The following is an 18,113-nucleotide window of genomic DNA, read 5'->3' on the forward strand; positions in this document are numbered from 1 at the left end:
GCAGTTACAGTTCTTGAGGGGCTGAAAGGGGGGAACTGAGAAACCCTGCAACCCGAGGGAGAACATTATCTGTTTCAGAGGTCTGTGAGAGACATGCACACCCTGGCTTTTCCCCTTTACACCACATGCCTAGGTTGCAGGAGGCAAGGGGAAAACTTGAGACATGCATCACCTCTGCTTCTGACTATATTCAAAACCCAAACCAGGCCTTTAATTGCATCCTATGTGTACCTAGAACATCATCATCATCATCATCATCATCATCATCATCATTGTCATTAAAACAGCTTTCTCTCTAATAGCAAATTCAAATTTTAGTCTCTGTTGGAGAATTTGGCCCTTATTCCTTTTTATTGAACGCAAATACTAATCCCAGGCTGGGGAGATGGCACAGGGGTTAAAGTGCCTAGGGATCAAGCTCAAGGACCTGTGTGATTTCTCCCAAAGCTATGTAAAGCTGAACTTTCATTCAAAACTATGCAACAGCATACATGTGTAACCACAAAGCTTCCACGATGAGCTGAGAGGCGGAATAATAGAATCCCTGAAACTCATATCCAGCTAGCCTGGCCCAAGCGACTGCAAACAACAGAGACCCTGCCTCCAACAATGCAGACATCGAGAAGTGACACTTGAGGTTAACCTCTCCACACTCTGGTACTTGAGTCTTGAGTACATACGCACACGCACGCACACGCTTGCACACACACACACACACACACACACACACACAGACAATTTGTTGAAACTACTCACTATTTCTTAAGCTTCTAGTCACTGATCCTTTCTTCTACCCTTCCCTTCCGTCTTTCTCCTGACTCACGCAGGTTGCTTTCCCCCTAGAATGCCAGCCAGCACTGTGCTCTATGTAGCATAGCGTTCCCATGACATATGAATGCATGCACGGCTGCGACACAATGTACAGGTGCTGACTCATCAACTTTCAGAATTGTCCTCCAGTTCATTCCACAGCTGCCAGCTCTGCTCCTCTAGTCCACCATCCCTGCAATGCCCTGAAATTCCAAGCAATCCTTATGACCTCCCAACTCAAAATGACCCAACCCCCTTGGTAAACCCTTCACACACACCCTTCTCCTTAGAACATAGCATACTCTGCTGTGTGAGCCTCATTTGTTAGCAGCAAATACAAACGCAGAGCTCTGCATTCTTTTACTTTAATACCTCATGAATTCTCTATTTTCTTTATTTCTCTTTCTAGTATATTTGATCTTAGTTAATCTATAAGAAGCATAATCAAAAAAAGAAGCATAATCAGTAGAAACTCTGAAAAAATTCTGAATCTGGTTTGAATTTGAGATATGCTTTTTTCAGCTCAAGATTAACATCATCAGTTTACTGGCTGCGTTTTCCACTTTCTGGATCCTATTTGCAAGTTTAGTGTCTGGCTTAACATGCTATCAAAAGGACAGTTTTTAACCCCTTTTCTGATCTTACATCCTAACTCTATTCCACTACCATCTCCCCGTGCTGCTGACTCAACACATATGTGTTTGCACACACACACACATAGACACACACACACACAAGTACTGAAGATGAAGAATATGGATGGAGTCCTTCCTTGCATTCCCCTTAGGTTGTATCATTGTTTACAAGTTACTGGTCCTCATCCATAATTAGACATGTACAGAGTAGGGAGTTTCAGCTTAGCCATATAAAGCAGTGAGCTCCAGGCTCCTTCATGTGTATGTATATGTGTGTGTGCTCACACACACATATCCCTAAATGTGCACAGGTACACATGTGCTGGAATGCATGAAGTAAATCTCTAGTGCTATTCCTTAGGAGCCCTCCACCTTTTTTTTTTTTTTGAAATGGAGTTTCTTATTGACACCTTGGGCTCCTTGGTTAGACTAGGCTGACTAGCCTTAGGGAACTACCTGTCTCCACGTCTGCAGCCCTTAGAATCCATGGGTTCTATGGGTTGAACTCAGATTCTCCTGCTGGTGTGGTAAGCATGTCACTGACTGAGCCATCTCCTAAACTCCTTGAATCTTTCTTTAAAGACTGTCTGGCATCTTTCTAGGAATCAATAGACTGATTCTAACAAGCATTTATTGAGTGCTAACTCTATACCCAATACTATAGTGTCTGAAATGATAGACTCTTATTGATTCTTCGAGGCAAACATTGTTATTCTTACATACCAGGAAGCAAATATACAGAAGCATACAGTTGACTGACCCTGAGGAAGAAAACCAGGTTTTTAGAGTCTAAACCTACAGCTATTTCTAGTGTAATATTTTGTATGCTAATAGAATTCTATAAGCAAGAACTGGGGTGTTCTGCTCAAGTCGGTACTTTTTAAATGATTTGAAAAGTACAAATCCTACAGCAGTGTCTCCACACTTTCTTTCTTTTCTTCTTTTAATTTTTTTTACTTATTTTGCCTTTCTTTCTCTTTTTCTTCTTCCTTCCCTTCCTCCCCCCTCTCTTTCTTTCTTCCTTTCTTTTTTCCTTTTCTTTCTTTCCTTCCTTCCTTCCTTCCTTCCTTCCTTCCTTCCTTCCTTCCTTCCTTTTCCTGTTCTAGGGATGAAACCAAGGTCTTACACATGTTAGACAAGCAAGCACAGTACTACTGAGCTATGTCCCCAGCACTCTGACTTAAGACTTCCATCTTGTAAACACTTTAGGAATATTTCACAAATATTTAACCAGATCTCTTGCTTGAGATTTGAAACATAGAACACCTTTAAAACTGAGCTCAGTCATTAAATATCAAGGGAGAACTAGGAAGCATATTGATACTATTAGATATTGGCTGTGTGTTCCTTCTGGATAATGATAGTGAATCTAAAATTTGTATTAGTTTAGTTGAAAGCACCATGCAATCATGAGGGGAAAAAGCCTTTCATTCAGATCTTTTAAAAGGTATGTGGAATATAAACCCAAGTTTTAAAAGGTAGTTTGATTACCAAAACATTTACATTTTCTGTAAGAGAAGCTAATATCTTTGGGCATTAATTATGTATCTGTTCTCGGGTTAATATGGTCATTATTTAGTCTTATTAACAACTCTGTAAGATCAATTTTATCCACAATTTATATGTAGAGAAACTGAAGCTCAGAAAGGTTAAATAATCTGTTCAAGGTCACGCGGCTAATAAATGACAGAATTTGAACTCATAGTCCAGATGTTGCATGGTTAACCACCCTTCAGATTTACAGACAAAATACCTAGTTATAATTGAATTTCAGATTTGAAAAAGAAATCTTAAGCATGACATGAAATGCATTTGTACAAAAAGTATATTCACTTTTCCAGAAATGGAACTTTAACCAGGCATCTTATGCTTTTCTTTGTGTATCTACCATCCTTACCCCCAGTCTCCTGCCCACTGTAAGTTCCTCTGATTGGGATAGATTAATCGGTCCTTTGCATGTGCCTGCATTTTGCTACAGAATAAATAATGCTAGGTACTTCCATGAAGCTAGGCAGACCCTTTTGGATTCCGTTTCCCTCCATTTCTGGAGGGTTGGGTTGGCCTGGTGACTGTCTGTTCCCTGATAGTGCGAGCTTGTGTCTCCTGATAAGGGAGGCTTTGCTGATTCCTGGCACACTCTGCCCCCCTGCCTGCACTGGACTATCTCCCCAGTGGCCAGCTGTATCCTGCCTGCGGGCACTCAGCACTAACCTCCATGTTCCTAGAATCCTTGACTCCTAGGAGCTCAGAACCCCATGGCTCTGTAGCTGTTTCTTACCAGGTAACCAGGTTCACTGGAGGAAATGCAAATGACCCAATAGGCTGAAGCACAGGGGAAAGGATCTTGTATGTAGAAATCTGTTGCCGAAAGTATATCAATGGGCAAAATATATGCCACACAACAAGCAACACTTTATTTTTCAGTGCTGGGGATAGAACACAAGTTTTGCACAATGCTTGAGCTATATCCCAGCCCAATGAGGGGCTCTGACTTGCCTGTGTGTGCCTATCATTCTGTACATCATGCACCTGCCTTCCTGCCTTCTGACATCACCCAGATAAAGCAGCTGAAGAAACAGGCACTGTTATTATTTATTTAGCTCTATTTCACATAAAAGTCTGTGCGACAAAGCTTCTGACTACTACTGTGAAGGGTTTATTTATTTTATATTATTTTAAGGCAGACTTTCATGCAGCCCAGACTAGCTGCACAGTTGCATGGAGCTAAGGATGATTTAGAACTGCTTATTTCTCCTGTCTAATCTCCAGGACTGTGATTAGGGGTGTATGTCACCACATTTGGCTTGAGAATAGCCTGCTCTTAATAGCCACCCAGAAGTCAAATGCTTTGCCCTTCGAGATCACACACAATGTACTTTGAAAAGGGAAAAAAACCCACAAGAGACTGTGAAAGTAATTTATTTTTATTATGCTTGAATAATGTGATTACAAAGCTATACATCTCAACGTACAGACTTTGGGGCTGGTTAGTTTCAGTGTGTGACTTTTGTTGTTGTTGTTGTTGTTACTTGCTTGCAAGATTTTTACAATAAAGTTTATGTGAAAGATAGTGCGGATGACTGAGAAGAATGTTTATACCCAAGCCTGGATGTTTATAGAATTACCTTTAATGTGAAGATTTTAAAAATCTTTTGTCAAATAGCATGAATTTTTATGACATCAAAATGAAATATCAATGACAATATGTGTTATGACATAAAATGACATTTTGTCATTATATGTAATTTTCTATGAACAGCACTTTATATGTTTCTCTTAGTTTTTAAGCCAGATGTGGTGGCACTCACCTTTAATCCCAGTACTCGGGTATTTCAGGCCAGCCTGGTCTACACAGCAAGTTCCAGGACAGCCAGGACTACATAATAGAGATACTGTCTTTAAAAAAAAAAAAAAAGAAAAAGAAAGAAAAAAAGACATTTCTCTTAGATTTTATCGAAAAGGTGTTTTGCATATCTCAGTTTTTACTAAGGCCCTGTGAAATTGTGAACTGAGTTTTTATGAGGCTAAGCCACCTGCCCAAAGCCATACAGCTGGTCTATGACAGACTGCATTTAAACCTGTGTCACCTCCTTCCAGGAACCACATACGTAATTACTGCTCAAGGATGCGTCAGTAGCAGAAGAGCCGTAGCTACAGCTTCTGCAGTGAAGAAGCAGTTTTTAGAACCCCCGTGTGTTGCTGACTTGTCCTTCCAAGGCACGACCCATTCCCCAGGGGAGGAGCAGGTGGGCGGTGAATGGCCTGGGTAAGATTAAAAATTAGATGCTGTGACTGGAATACAGCCTTCCCCCTTGTGACTCACGGCGTGAGCTGGACAACACCTGAATTGATTTGTGGCCAGGTTCAACCACAGAGGCCCACGGACCACTTGCTTGCATGTCACAGCTGTGTCGCATTGATGATAAAGGATTCTAAATGCTTACTCATTTCTTTACACAAAAATTAATCAAGGCTCACTAACGATAAACAGTTTGTGGATGAGTAACAATCTGTGGAACACATATTAAGTGTGTGAATATATTTACAATTATTATCACGCAATCAAAATTGTCCCCTGACTAGTCTATTAGCTGGCTTATAGTCTCCCCCTTTTTCTCCATATATGAATATATGGTCTTGAGTTTTTAAAATTAGATTATTTTATGTGCATGAGTGTTCTGTCTGCATGTGTGTATGGACACCCTGTGCGTGCCTGGTACCCGTGGAGAACAGAAGAGGGTATCAGATCCCTTGGAGCTGGATGGAGCAACAGATGATTGGGAAGTGCTATTTGGGTGCTGGGAATTAAACCCAGTTCCTCTGTAAGAGCAATAAATGCTGTAAACCGAGGAGTCATCCCTCCCACTCCTTGAATATTTACTGAGAAAACGGAAATGAACTAAACAGATGAAGTTGATTCCTTTAGGGAATTTACATTTTTAGTCACCAGGGTTTCGATGGCTTAAGCTTCAGGTCATGTTAAAATAACTCACTCTACACATCTTGGCAATTCACTCAATCCCTCTGAACAAATTTTTCTGTTTGGAAAATGAACACAAAACTATCTATTTGATATGGTTAATCATCAGATTAAATTAGTTATAGCCTCCCAATGCCAGGTCATAATTTTTGAGTATCAGTACCATATCTTTATATTCTTGGCAATAAGCACAAGTCCATAGCAAACACACTCCTCAGTTTAGGGTAAATGAGTGGATATGGATGAGGTCCTATAAGTGTGGACAACATTTTGTCTATAAAAGTTAACCTGGGGCTGGGGACATGTCAGTGGTATAGTCCTTCCCTGGTATACACCTAGTCATTAGTTTGATCCAAAGCCCAGAACAATTTACTTAGTAAAGTATTATACTGACTTTTCAGTTGTTTAAAATCCAACACAGAACCAGAAAAAGTGCAAGAAATACTCCTGAACATATGCAATTCTGCTCGTTTCTGAGAGTTCAAGCTGTAAAAACACTTTGTAAACACGCAGAAGATGAAAGGCCCTTTCTGGTGATCTGTGTGTAGCACAGTCTCCATGCTTCTTAAAGGCCTTTGCCATAAGTTGGTCCTCAACAAAGCTACACTGGTCCTGCCAGGTCTCAGCATAATCAGGCTCTCTAGGGTTACAAGCTATAACTGCATTGTAAAAGCATGCTAGGTTTGGGAAGCATTTGAAAGAACTTCTCAGCCAGTAACAACATGAAAAACAAATAATTTCATTCTGCCAAATTCACTTAGGGTGTAAAGACATTCTCTCTGAGAGCTGTGGCATTACTGGCGGAGCTAGAAGGGGGTGCAATTATTCATGTTTCAGGAAAGCATGTAACGCACTCAATGGCTGTTTGAGCTATACTTCATTCCGCAAGATGCAAGACTCACACTGCCGTGAATACTAACTTCACTCAACAGAGTGATATTCAGTAGCAAGACAAAGAAAAGAAAAGAAAAATGCAAAATATACCCCAAGGCAGCTCCAGATGCCATAGTGAGATACAAACTGAAAAGGACAGAGAAACTTCCTAGGTAAGAAAAGTCCTTCAGTTAGGAGCTGCAGTGTGAGACAGACTTAGGGCTGGTACAAGGGTTGGGAAGCACCTGAAATCTGCAGAGATGCGGTTGAAAAGTTAGGAGGAATTATAGCAAATAGCTCACAATACATGTACTAGTGAAGTGGGTAAAAATGCTGGAGATGTATGACTGACTGAGTGTTGGACTGCGTAGTTTGTACTTAATTTAGTGTTGAACTAATGAAAGCTTTTAAAATGGAGTGTGGGTCATGATTTGACTATTACTTGGGACGATGTTTCTGTAAGAAAACAAGACCGGAAGGAAAACAATTGAGCAGGAGACCAAAAAGAGAGTACACACAACAAGAATCTAGAGCAGAGGTGATCAATATCCAATCAAAGGTGATGGTGATGGAGTTAGAGAGAGCTGGCAGATGGGAGAGCTACGGGCTAGGAAGTATCTATTCCTGGGCTGAGCAATATAGCAGCCTCTAGCCATATGCAGCTATATAAATATAAATCTAATTAAATTTAAGTCAGATTTAAAGTACAGCTTCCCAGTCACATGGTCACATTTTAAGTATTTAGTCGCTACTGAGGATTATGCAGATAAAGAACAGTGTAGGTCAGGAGTGAAGACCCAAGCCTGTAAACCCAGCCCTTGGGAGGGGGAGGCAGAATGACTTCCCTAAGTTTGGGGCTAGCCTGGACTACACAGCAAGTACCAAGCCAGCTAGAGCTGAAAAACAAGATCTTGTTTCAAAACAAAACAACAGCAGCAAAAAATAAAATTAACTATAAATAACATTGCCATCAAGACAGAAGAGTAATTTCCATCCTGGCAGAGCATTCTATTGGACAGGGCAGATGGCTTCGAGGGTGATTGGCATAAAGATAAAGACGAGGGATTAGAGGATACCAAGGCTTGAGTCTTGGTGACTGAGGAAGGTGGTGAAAGGAGTAGCCAATGGGAAGACAGGTGGACCTACCAGATACTTCACATCTGTCAGACTCTAGGGACAATAAATGAGCCCTAGGTGCAAGGAATGTTAAGTGTCCAGTGGGACTCCCAAAGCTGTGTATGGGAGCCCCGGTGGATCGGGCTGGCTTATTCCTCCCTGTGCTCACTGTCTCCCAGAACTGTGGTGCTTCCGATGCTTATGAGTGTGAGGTCCATTCCTCAGCCCTATCAGGTCAGTGTCTGACACAGCCTACGACGAGGACAGGAGCCCGAAGACTGTGCCATTACTGAAGCTTTTCTGTGCTGGTCTGAACCCTCTTCACAGACACGTCATACTTCCCTTCCCCAGTTGCCTCGCTCACTTCTGCTTGATCTAGGAAAGTCCCCTCACCCTCACTTATTCGATTGCTTCCTCTGGAAAGATTCCTTCCCACAGGGGTCACTGCTTTTTTACTTGACCTCCTTTCTTTCTCAAGTTAGGTTTCAGAGTCTCTCAACCACTCTCTTACCTACCCTTCATCTCTCTCTCAGTGTCTTTCATCAGCAATGGAGGGTGCCTTTTTGAGTGACCTCGATCTAGACATATGGCCACCAACTTAAGAGAGAGGAGTAACAGAAAGGCACACACACCAGCTCTTACCTCATTCAGACATCCGTCAGCAGCCAACACAGACAACACTTAGTGCAAACTGGGAAAATGTGCACGTGAGGAGTGGGTAGGTATGCGTGTGTGTTGCGTGGAGGATTGACAAAAGGTACCACTCCTAAGGGAGAACAATTAGAAAAGTGCCCTTTCCCCAAAACTGAATTGAGTTCTGGGTACTCAGCTTGGTGGGCAAAACAAGCACTAGACTTTAGCTCTCACTGGTCCCCTCTGCTCTGCAGTGCCCTGTGCTCACCACAAATATTCATCCATGCTAACCTACATCTGCGCCGGTGTTCTGTGCTTTTGCGGCATATTGACTGTGCTGTTCTTGCTCCTGTCCACAGACAGCTCCTTCAGCACTGTGCTAGGAGCCATTGCTTCTTAGTTCCTGTCTTTCTCTAGCTGTCTCCTCTCGTCTCTTCTGTACTGTAACTTTACTTTTCTAAAGACCACCCCAACACCACAAGGGAGCAGCTCCACTTTGAGACAGCCTCCTTCGATCCCCTTCCCCTTCCTGCTGCTGCCTGTTTCTCAGTTGCTAGGCTCAACAACCTCTCCAAGAGCTCTGTCTTCCTTGCCTCCCACTCTCACAGAAAGGCCTAGGCAGAAAAGTTCCCATATGATCACACTGAGAGGGTTTTCCTCAAGCCCTCAGCAACCTTCATCAGACCAGACTCAGTCAATGGGTAAACTCCTACCTAACTCTTGACTAGGGATGTGACTCAGTGGCAGAGCTTGTGGAGCATGTGCAAGTCAGGGTGGTGGGGGTGAGCATGTGCAGGTCAGGGTGGTGGGGGTGAGCATGTGCAGGTCAGGGTGGTGGGGGTGAGCATGTGCAGGTCAGGGTGGTGGGGGTGAGGATTGTGCTGCTGGGGCTGGAGACTGAGACTCGGGTGTCTCCTTAGCTATTTCCGCAGTAGGCAATGGGACTAACTATTCCTTCCTTCCTTATATGCTTCTGTACCAGCTTCCTTCCTTCCCTGGTGTTCCTCTAACCTGACTGCCAGCTCCGTGTCTCTTTAACCTCCACTTCTGCAGTGTCTCTTGGTCCTCTCTTCCAGCTACAAGCCCTCCCTAAGGGAGTTTATGCAAACCTGAGGCTCTATGTCCTGGGATACCTCAAGTTTATATCTCCAGAGTTATAACTCCCACTGTTTATTCAGGACATCCACTTGGATGGAAAACAGGCAAGATGGAAGTTTTTATAAGTTTTATTTATTTTTATTTTATGTATATGGGTGTTTTGCCTGTATATAGGTAGGTATGTGTACCACAAGCATGCAGTGCCTACAGAGAACAGAAGAGGACATCGAATCCCCTGGAACTAGAGTTATAGCCTGTTGTTTAGCAGCCATGTGGGTGCTGGGAACCCAGCCTGGACTAACTTCTGCAAGAGGAACAAGTGCCCGGCATCACTGAGCTTTCTCCAGATCCCTAAAATAGAAATCTTGATTCCTCCCTTTGATTGGCTCTTACCATATCTTCTCTCCCACTAAATGACACCAGCCAATAGCCCCAGAATCTAAGAGTCATCCACAATCCTTTTGTTCCTCCCACTGCCTTCTCAAGCCCAACTCCAACATAATTCAAATGTATTTAAGAAAACAAAAATAAACAAAATCTAAACTAAAGGAACACTCTGCACTCTGTTGCCACTCTGACACCAACAGTCACTTACTATGCTCCCCCACACACATTTGTGTTTCTATTGTGCATTTCACACACACACACACACACACACACACACACACACACACACACACACACACAACGAGACTCACTCTAGTCCCCAGAGGACCTGGAACACACTGCGGAGTCCAGGCTAAACCTCAAATTTGTGGCAATCCACCTGCTCCAGTCTTCCCAATACTGGGATTACAGGAGTGAGCCACCACACCCTGCATAATGCTAACCTCTGAAAACGTGAACTAGAAACAGTCGTTTCTGGGCCCACCCTCTCCTCAGGGCTTCCTGTTGCCATTACAACAGTCCACAGGCTCCACAGGTTCTGGCCAATCTCGCACACGTCTAAGAGTCTCAATGCTCTGCTCTTTGGATATAGACCTTGTCCATCCATCCTTCCACTTGCCTTTTGCCATTCATACAATATGGCGGACACATCTCCACCTCTGGGTTTATGGCTGATTTTCTCTCATCCTGGAAGGGCTGTTCCTCTCATCCAGTCCCTGGATTTGCTAGACTTGTTTCTTCACAGCATGAGCAAAGGTGTGCAAAGCTCTCTCTGGTGACCTGCGATTTTTGCTACTTGCTTATTGTTCGTGTTGCCTCTCCTAGCTCAGAAGAATGAAAGCTCTAGAAAGTGATTTTCCCTATATACTCCTAGAACAGCAACAGACTCCTATTTGGTGCTCAACTAGTAACTGTCAAGTGATTGCAATCCCTTAAAATTCTCCTCTCTCTGAATTTTTTCGTCCTTCCTCATTTCAATTTTGGACGTAACTACCTCCCCTAAGGCGAGGCCCCAGTTCCCTTCTGTACACTATTCCTCCGCAGTCCCCACCCTTTGAAGCACGGCTCCTTTAAATAGACTCGGGAAACGCGGCCGGGAAGGCGGAGCACGGACTTGGGGGCGGAGCCTGCGTGCTGCGTGCGTGCGCGTTCCGGAGGCGCCGCCGCCGCTCCCGAGGCCGCTGCTGCTGCCGCCGCCGCCGCGCAGAGCCCGAGCCCGAGCCGCGGCCGAGAGGAGGGAGGAGGAGGTGGAGGAGGCGCCGGGCCGCGGGGTGAGTGCGGGGCACGAATGGGGGGGGCGCCGGCTGGCCGCACCTCGGTAGCCTCTTCACAGCCGCCCGCGAGTCCGGGGCGGTGGCCGGGGGCCTGGCGGGCGGGAGGGGCCGCGGCTGGAGGCCGGAGCCAGCCACGCCCGCGGACCGAGGCGGCCCGGCTGGGCCTGCGGGACCGGGCCCAAGGGGCGGGCCGCGAGAGGGGACGCGTGTCTGCGCCCGCTCCGAGGTGTTGTCCCCGGGACCGGGGAAGTGCAGTGCCCTCCGTGCGGCCTTTGCCCCGGCCGCCGGGCGCTGACACCTCCGCGTCCCAGTCCGCCGCCAGCCGGGTTCCCGCCCTCCCTGCCCTCTCTCTGTCTTTTGCGGCTTGCCATGTGTTCGCCTTTGCAGCGTTGCTCTCCGCTCTGGTTTCTGCTGCCTCCCCTGAATTTTGTCATCGTAGAGGCCACGGTGTGATTCTTGTCTTCCTTCCGTCGAGGGTGTGTGAGGAGTGTCGGGGTGGTGGTATTGTGACTTGTCTCCTCACTCAGAAAGTTAAGGACAGTGGCTTCTGCTGAATTGTGTAATTTGCTGTTGTTGTTGTAAGGAGAAGAGCGAGACAGAACACTTGTGCCTAAAAAAACAAAAACCAAAAAAAAAAAAAAAAAACCCCGAGATTTCCTCACAGGATGGAAAACCAGAGTTTAGGGAACCTTTGATCCCTTGGAAAAAGAGCCAGCGTTGAGGAACATTGGGAAGGGAAAATCATTTTGTCGCTGCTTTGAAGGAAGTACTGTGTAAGAAATGGAATAAAAGGGCAGGAGGTTAATGGGCCAAGCGTTACAGGTACCAGCCACCGTTTTCTGCTTCTTGGGTGACAGAAGATCCGTTCTGTTTTCAGTAGAGTCGGAGTGTCGACCCTCAAAATGAACCAGGGTAGTTTGCCTTCCAAAGCAGCCTGTTACCAGAGATGATGCTGGAAACAGGATTTGGAAACTTTCTTTACAGAGTTTCCTGTCAGAATGTGTGGGGGTGGGTATGCCTCTGAGTAGTTTCTCTTTTCGTTTGATGTAACTGATTTCTGCAACACTTTGATACAGTAAGTGCTCGATCAGGCCCCAGACTCCTTTCTGTCTTTAGGCTTTTCTGTAATACTTTGTTTCAGAATTAAATGTATATTGTTGAATATTCTTTTTTAGTGTGGTGTTTCAGTGACTCTCGTTCAGCTTCCTTGCCTCTTCAAATTCTGGGATGATTGTGTTCATTATCAACGATTAAATGTGTTCCGAAATTTGTTGACTGAATTGAGCGGTTCGGTTCCGTGCCTGATTTACGTACATCTCATGTCTTTTTGAGAGGTACCTTTCAGTTAAATGTTTGCATTTCACTTCCAGTCTATAGAAATGTCATTCATAATCTTTTCCAGGCAGCTGATACTTTGAGACTATGGTGAAATATATGAACTCTTTCTTTGCCCAGGAAAAACAAAATAGACATTTTTGCGCAAAATTTTGCATTCAGTGTCTGGACTCCTCTAAATTCACCAGTATTTTTAAAATAAGTTCTTTTAAAAGTGAAGTCCTAGATATTCAGTTTCTCGTTAGAACTTTTTTAAAGTGCACACTTTTTTGGTGGCCTTTGGATGTGATTGTGTCTTGACCTTAAATTCTGGGGATCTGGGAATAAGGTTTAAGAGTGATTGTTCTTACAATTTTATGGGGGAAATTCTCAGTAACTACTACCCCTCAAACAGGTTTCATGTATAGCTCAATATTGCTGAGGAAGACCTTGAACTTGCCTCTTCCAGAGTGCTTGAATGGATAGGTGTTTGCTTCCATGCCTGGTTTGTGTGGTGCTGGGGATCAAACCCAGTTCATGCATGGTAGATGATCGATCTGTTAGCAGTCATTTTGTTTGTAGTGCTGGGAGTCTAACCTGGAATCTCAAGCATAGTTATTTGGCAAGCACTTTACTACTGAGCTGTGTCCCCAGCCCTAGCCAGCAGTCATTTTAAAACCAACACTCCCTAGTATCTTTTGGCCCCTTAAAATTATAAGCATGAATAATCAGGCTTTTACTTGTACAGTATACTTTTTAGTAATATGACAATTTTAAAACCAAATGGTTTCTCTTTCTTTCAAGCTTGCTCGTATACATGGTTTTCATGTAGTTAATTCTGAAGACCTGCAATATTAATTAAGTAAGCAGGTATACTGTATGGATAAAAAAGTTCTTGCTGTCATCCCTTCGGTCATGAGGCATAGACCATGACCAAGTAAATGTAGAGTGTTAGGTGATAGAGCTGTGTGGAAGAGTGAGGACCGGTGAGGACTGGAGAAAAACACTGCCAGGGAAGACCCGAGACTTGAGCAGAGATCTGAAAGGAAGTGCGGGGTGTGTGTTCCCTTGTGTTAAAAAAGATCACAGGAAGAGAGGCCTTCTAGTGCAGACTCCAGAGTATACATGACCTTTCTGAGAACAGCTAGGAGGCTAGTGTGGTCTAAGAACAGTAAACAGGGAGAGAAAGAGGCCTTGAGATTAGAGAAGTAACTGCGGCAGCCCTTTTAAAATCTTGGATCCCATAGTAAATCTTTTGGATTTTACTTTGAATGAGATGGGGAACCCTTGGAGTAGAAGAGAGACCTGATCTGACCTAATTTTGTAAACAGCATTCTCTCTATTGTATGGAAGTCTGCTTGGGTTGGGGAAAATCAAGAAAAACATGCAGGGATTGAACCCAGGTCCTTATACTTGCTAGGTAAGTGCTCAATAACCAAGCTATATCCTGCCCTTATGTCTTCATTTCAACCTTTTAACCATTTAAAACAATCCATCTTCTTTCTGTTGGGCATGTAGGTATCTTCCCATCTCCATTAAGATAGCAGTGAAATTTTACAGCAGTCCAAGCAATTTTTTTTCCTTTTGGAATATTTCCTTGTGATGTATTTCTAAAAGGATCACGATATATGAATAGACTTATCTGGTATATGTCTAAATTGCCTTTAAAGAGTTGGTTATCCTAGTTTCAACAGCCATGGTTGTTGAGTGTAAGTTTTATGACAATTTCTTGTTTTCATTGGGTGTTCTTAACACAAGCAGTTGTTTTGGTCGTCAAATGAGATCTTTTAGACAGGTTGAATTTAGCTCACCTCACTCTTCAGCTTTTAACTACCCAGTGCTAATTGTTAGGGATACAGGTAAATTAGAGGGCCTTTGCTCTCAGGGAGCTTTTACATTCTGCTGTGTTTCATAAAAATCTAATAGTGAAATGACTGTGAGTGTTGCCAGTGTTTTCTGTGGCTGTGAACTTTGCTAGTGGATGTTGATAGTCTCCTACAAAATAAGCACTTAGTTGTTCATAAGGAGTTTTTGACCTCTGTTATTTATGTTTTAATGATATTTTAGAATCTTATATGTTTGACAATAAGTTACACCAAGTAGTTCTTAGTTAAGAGCAATTGAATTTTTAAATTGTAGTTTGCTGTTATTCAGAAAATAGACTGTTTCGTTATGCAAGGTCAACTTTGACTCGTTGACATTTTGTTTAGGTTTAACAAGAGGATGATATCACTGTTTTCATAGAAAATTATACCACCAAGACTTTGTTCAGCATTTCTGGCTCTGGGATCTAGATGGCTTGACTTGGTCTGACAAAGCTGTGACATCTGTAAGGGAGGGAGAACAGCTGAGTCCCCAGGAAGCACCTAGCACTGTGGCGTGTGCTAGAGAGCCAGGGGGTGTTCACCAAAGCTCAGTTGTCAAGGCTCCTGACTCCAAACAGCTCTTGTTTTAGATGTCAATATGAATAATTTGTATAAAGCATTTATATTTATTATTGTGGTACATTTAAATTGTGAATATAAACTTACTTCCAATGTTCTTTTTTCAAATTAAGCTAATCATTTATGAAAAGTTACTGCATAGTTCAAGTATTTTATGCACATTTCAATGTCATGGAATTACTATATTACTTAACGTACTTTTTATCTTGTAGAAAATACTAGCATTAAATAGAAATATTTAAGCTTTCATATGTTAACGAGAGGAACTTGAAGCATCCTTTGTGTGGTGATCACAAGTAATAATTTTATGTACCTTTTAATACTCCATACACTTTAGATAATTCACATTTTGAGGGTTTTTTTTTTTGGTAGTATTAGTTATGGGTTTGTAGTGAGTGATTATGACCTTTCTCCCTGAGCATTTGATTTTGAGATGACTGGCAAATTTATTTCCCAAGTTAAATGATCCTGATGAGAACTGAGCCTGTAATGTTAACTTTCTTCGTTATTATGATCAGCAAAGCAGTTCAGCAAAGAACTGTGCCATGCTCTCATTTCTGCTGAAAATAGGCCTTTCTGAGCGAGGGGCGGACACATCGTACCTGCGCCAGTGGAAAAGGGGAAGTCGTGTGATTATTTAAGGTAAAACTGAAACAAGAAATGGTGTACTTTTATAAAAGGAATAAAAATAGTCCTTTTAGTATTATTTTCAGAAGTACCTGATGCACACCTAGGAAAATAGCTTGTTTTAGGAAGTAAACTTGAATTGTTGTACAAAGGAATGGCTTTTTAAAAGTCCTTAACTTAGCCGCGCAATGGTGGTGCACGCCTTTAATCCCAGCACTCAGGAGGCAGAGGTAGGCGGATCTCTGTGAGTTCGAGACCAGCCTGGTCTACAAGACCGAGTTCCAGGACAGGCTCCAAAGCCACAGAGAAACCCTGTCTCGAAAAACCAAAAAAAAAAAAAAAAAAAAGAGTCCTTAACTTATTTAGGGCATGCAAATTTATCATAGATAAATCTGAAAGAATTTAATTTTGCCAGTTTTGTATCTCTAGCTTATTTAGATCACATTGATAGGGAGTGATTCAAATTGTGAGGTAGCAAAATTAACAAAACTTAAAGTGTGTAAGTCATATGTTTGGTTTCAGGACATAATAAAATTTAGACACTTCCTGAGTATATTAAAGTACAGATAACTAGTAAAAGATGCTTTTGAATTAGTTAGCACTTTTGCTAACTCACTTTGAATTCACATGTATGTATCAAACATGTTACTTATCAGTCTTTAAAATTTTTTATGTGCCTGGCGGTGGTGGCACACGCCTTTAGTCCCACCACTCAGGAGGCAGAGGCAGGCGGATCTTGGTGAGTTCAAGGCCAGCCTGGTCTAGAAGAGCTAGTTCCAGGACAGGAACCAAAAAGCTACAGAGAAACCCTGTCTCGAAAATCAAAAAAAAAAAAATTATGTGTGTTATATTGCCTCAGTGTATGTTGTGAACCATGTGTGTGCCTGATTCCCAAGGGAATCAGAGAGGTGTCTCTCCCCGGGGCTGGAGTTGTACTTGGTTGTGAGCCGTCATGTAGGTGCTAGGAATTGAACCTGGGCTCTCTGGAAGAGCCGTGTTCTGTCCCTTATTCGTGATTTTTCTTTGCATTACTGTTTTATACCAACTTACTGTACATGTGAAAAAAATAATTTTGCTCAGGATAAGATTGTGCTTTAGCTTTCAAAGCAACACTGTAGAAGTTAGAGAAATGATGCAGCTGTTGAACAAAACCACAATAGCATTGGCACTGTATTTCTTGTAATATTTTTAAATTCATTTATAAATAAAATTCATTCTGTTCCAGACAGGTTAGTGTTATTATGCAACATAATTGTTTTAATAGTTGACATTTTTTACTAATTTTACAATTACATGTAAAATTACTGGATATGTTTGGAACTATCCTTCTAGTTTGAATATAAAAGTATTGTATACTTACATTAACAGACCCATTTGGCCATTGAACCGATGTTTTAAATTAACTTTTTAAAAATGTATCTTACTTTATGTTTATGAGTGTTTTGCCTGCATGTACGTCTGTACTCCAGACGGATGTCAGGTGTAGTAAGCTAGAAGAGGTTGTCAGGTCCCCTGGAATTGGAGTGATGGGTGATTAATACCCACCACATGGGAGCTAGGAGCTGAACCCAGGCTCTCTGGGAGGGCAGTCAGTGTTCTTAACCTCTCAGCTATCACCAGCCCCTGGAATGTTTTATTATCTATATTTGTGACCTCATGTGTGTTATGCATATGCCATGGTGCATGTGTGGAGGTCAGAGGACAACTTGTAGGAGTTGGTTCTCACCTTCCACCACGTGATTCTCAGGGATCAAACTCCTCAAGTACCTTTATCTGCTTAACCATCTCATCAGCTGAGTTGTTTGAGTCAAAATTAAACTCTTTTCTGAACACATGTAAATGTATAGTGTTTTTTAAACCAGGAGTTTATAGTCTAGTAATCTATGTGTTTTCATAGTGGGTTAAAAATATAAGTAAATTTTTTAGGTTAAATTCTTCTTACTAGTGAGCTATTTCTGTATGTTTGTTTTCTAACAGCTTTTTAGTACTTGGCTGTCCATTAAATGGTAGGTCTGTGCAGCTTCATAAATACTATTCCTTAGTTGTCAAAAATATAGTAATATAAAATACAGACTGTGATCTAGCTCAGTCCTTAACACACACACCCCTCATGCATGTGCACACACACATATATACACACATACACCCACACAGAAACCTACATTGTTGTTTCCTTGTTAAGATAGCCATTTTAATTTTATGTTTAACATCAAGGTTTAGGGTTTTCTTGTTTTTGTAGAACAGATTTTTTTCAAATTATTTTTTTCCTACATTGATTAAAATCATCCTGTGCCACTAAAATGTCTACTTAGGTTGGATGTGTGGCTGGACAGAGTGCATCAGTTTACGTTCTTAGTGAGCACCAGGAGCTGGCCAGTTTTATTTTCAAGTTTCTCCCTCAGTCCTGACTGACATGCTTATA

General features: G+C 42.4%; 1 protein-coding gene across 2 annotated transcripts in view; it reads left to right on the forward strand.

Annotated features, from left to right (window-relative positions):
• Positions 1–11,160: 11,160 nt before the first annotated feature.
• Positions 11,161–18,113, forward strand: part of Rap1a (RAP1A, member of RAS oncogene family) — a 63,964-nt gene continuing 57,011 nt past the window's right edge. The window contains exon 1 of one of the 2 annotated variants that reach the window (XM_075981691.1): positions 11,161–11,303. The gene's annotated coding sequence lies outside the window, so the exon portion shown is untranslated. Of the gene's footprint in view, positions 11,304–11,534; positions 11,783–18,113 lie in introns of those variants that run through there. The other variant, XM_075981692.1, reaches the window with a different exon arrangement.

The sequence above is a fragment of the Microtus pennsylvanicus genome, chromosome 7 (genome assembly GCF_037038515.1).
Source record: "Microtus pennsylvanicus isolate mMicPen1 chromosome 7, mMicPen1.hap1, whole genome shotgun sequence".
NCBI classification, from domain to species: Eukaryota; Metazoa; Chordata; class Mammalia; order Rodentia; family Cricetidae; genus Microtus; species Microtus pennsylvanicus.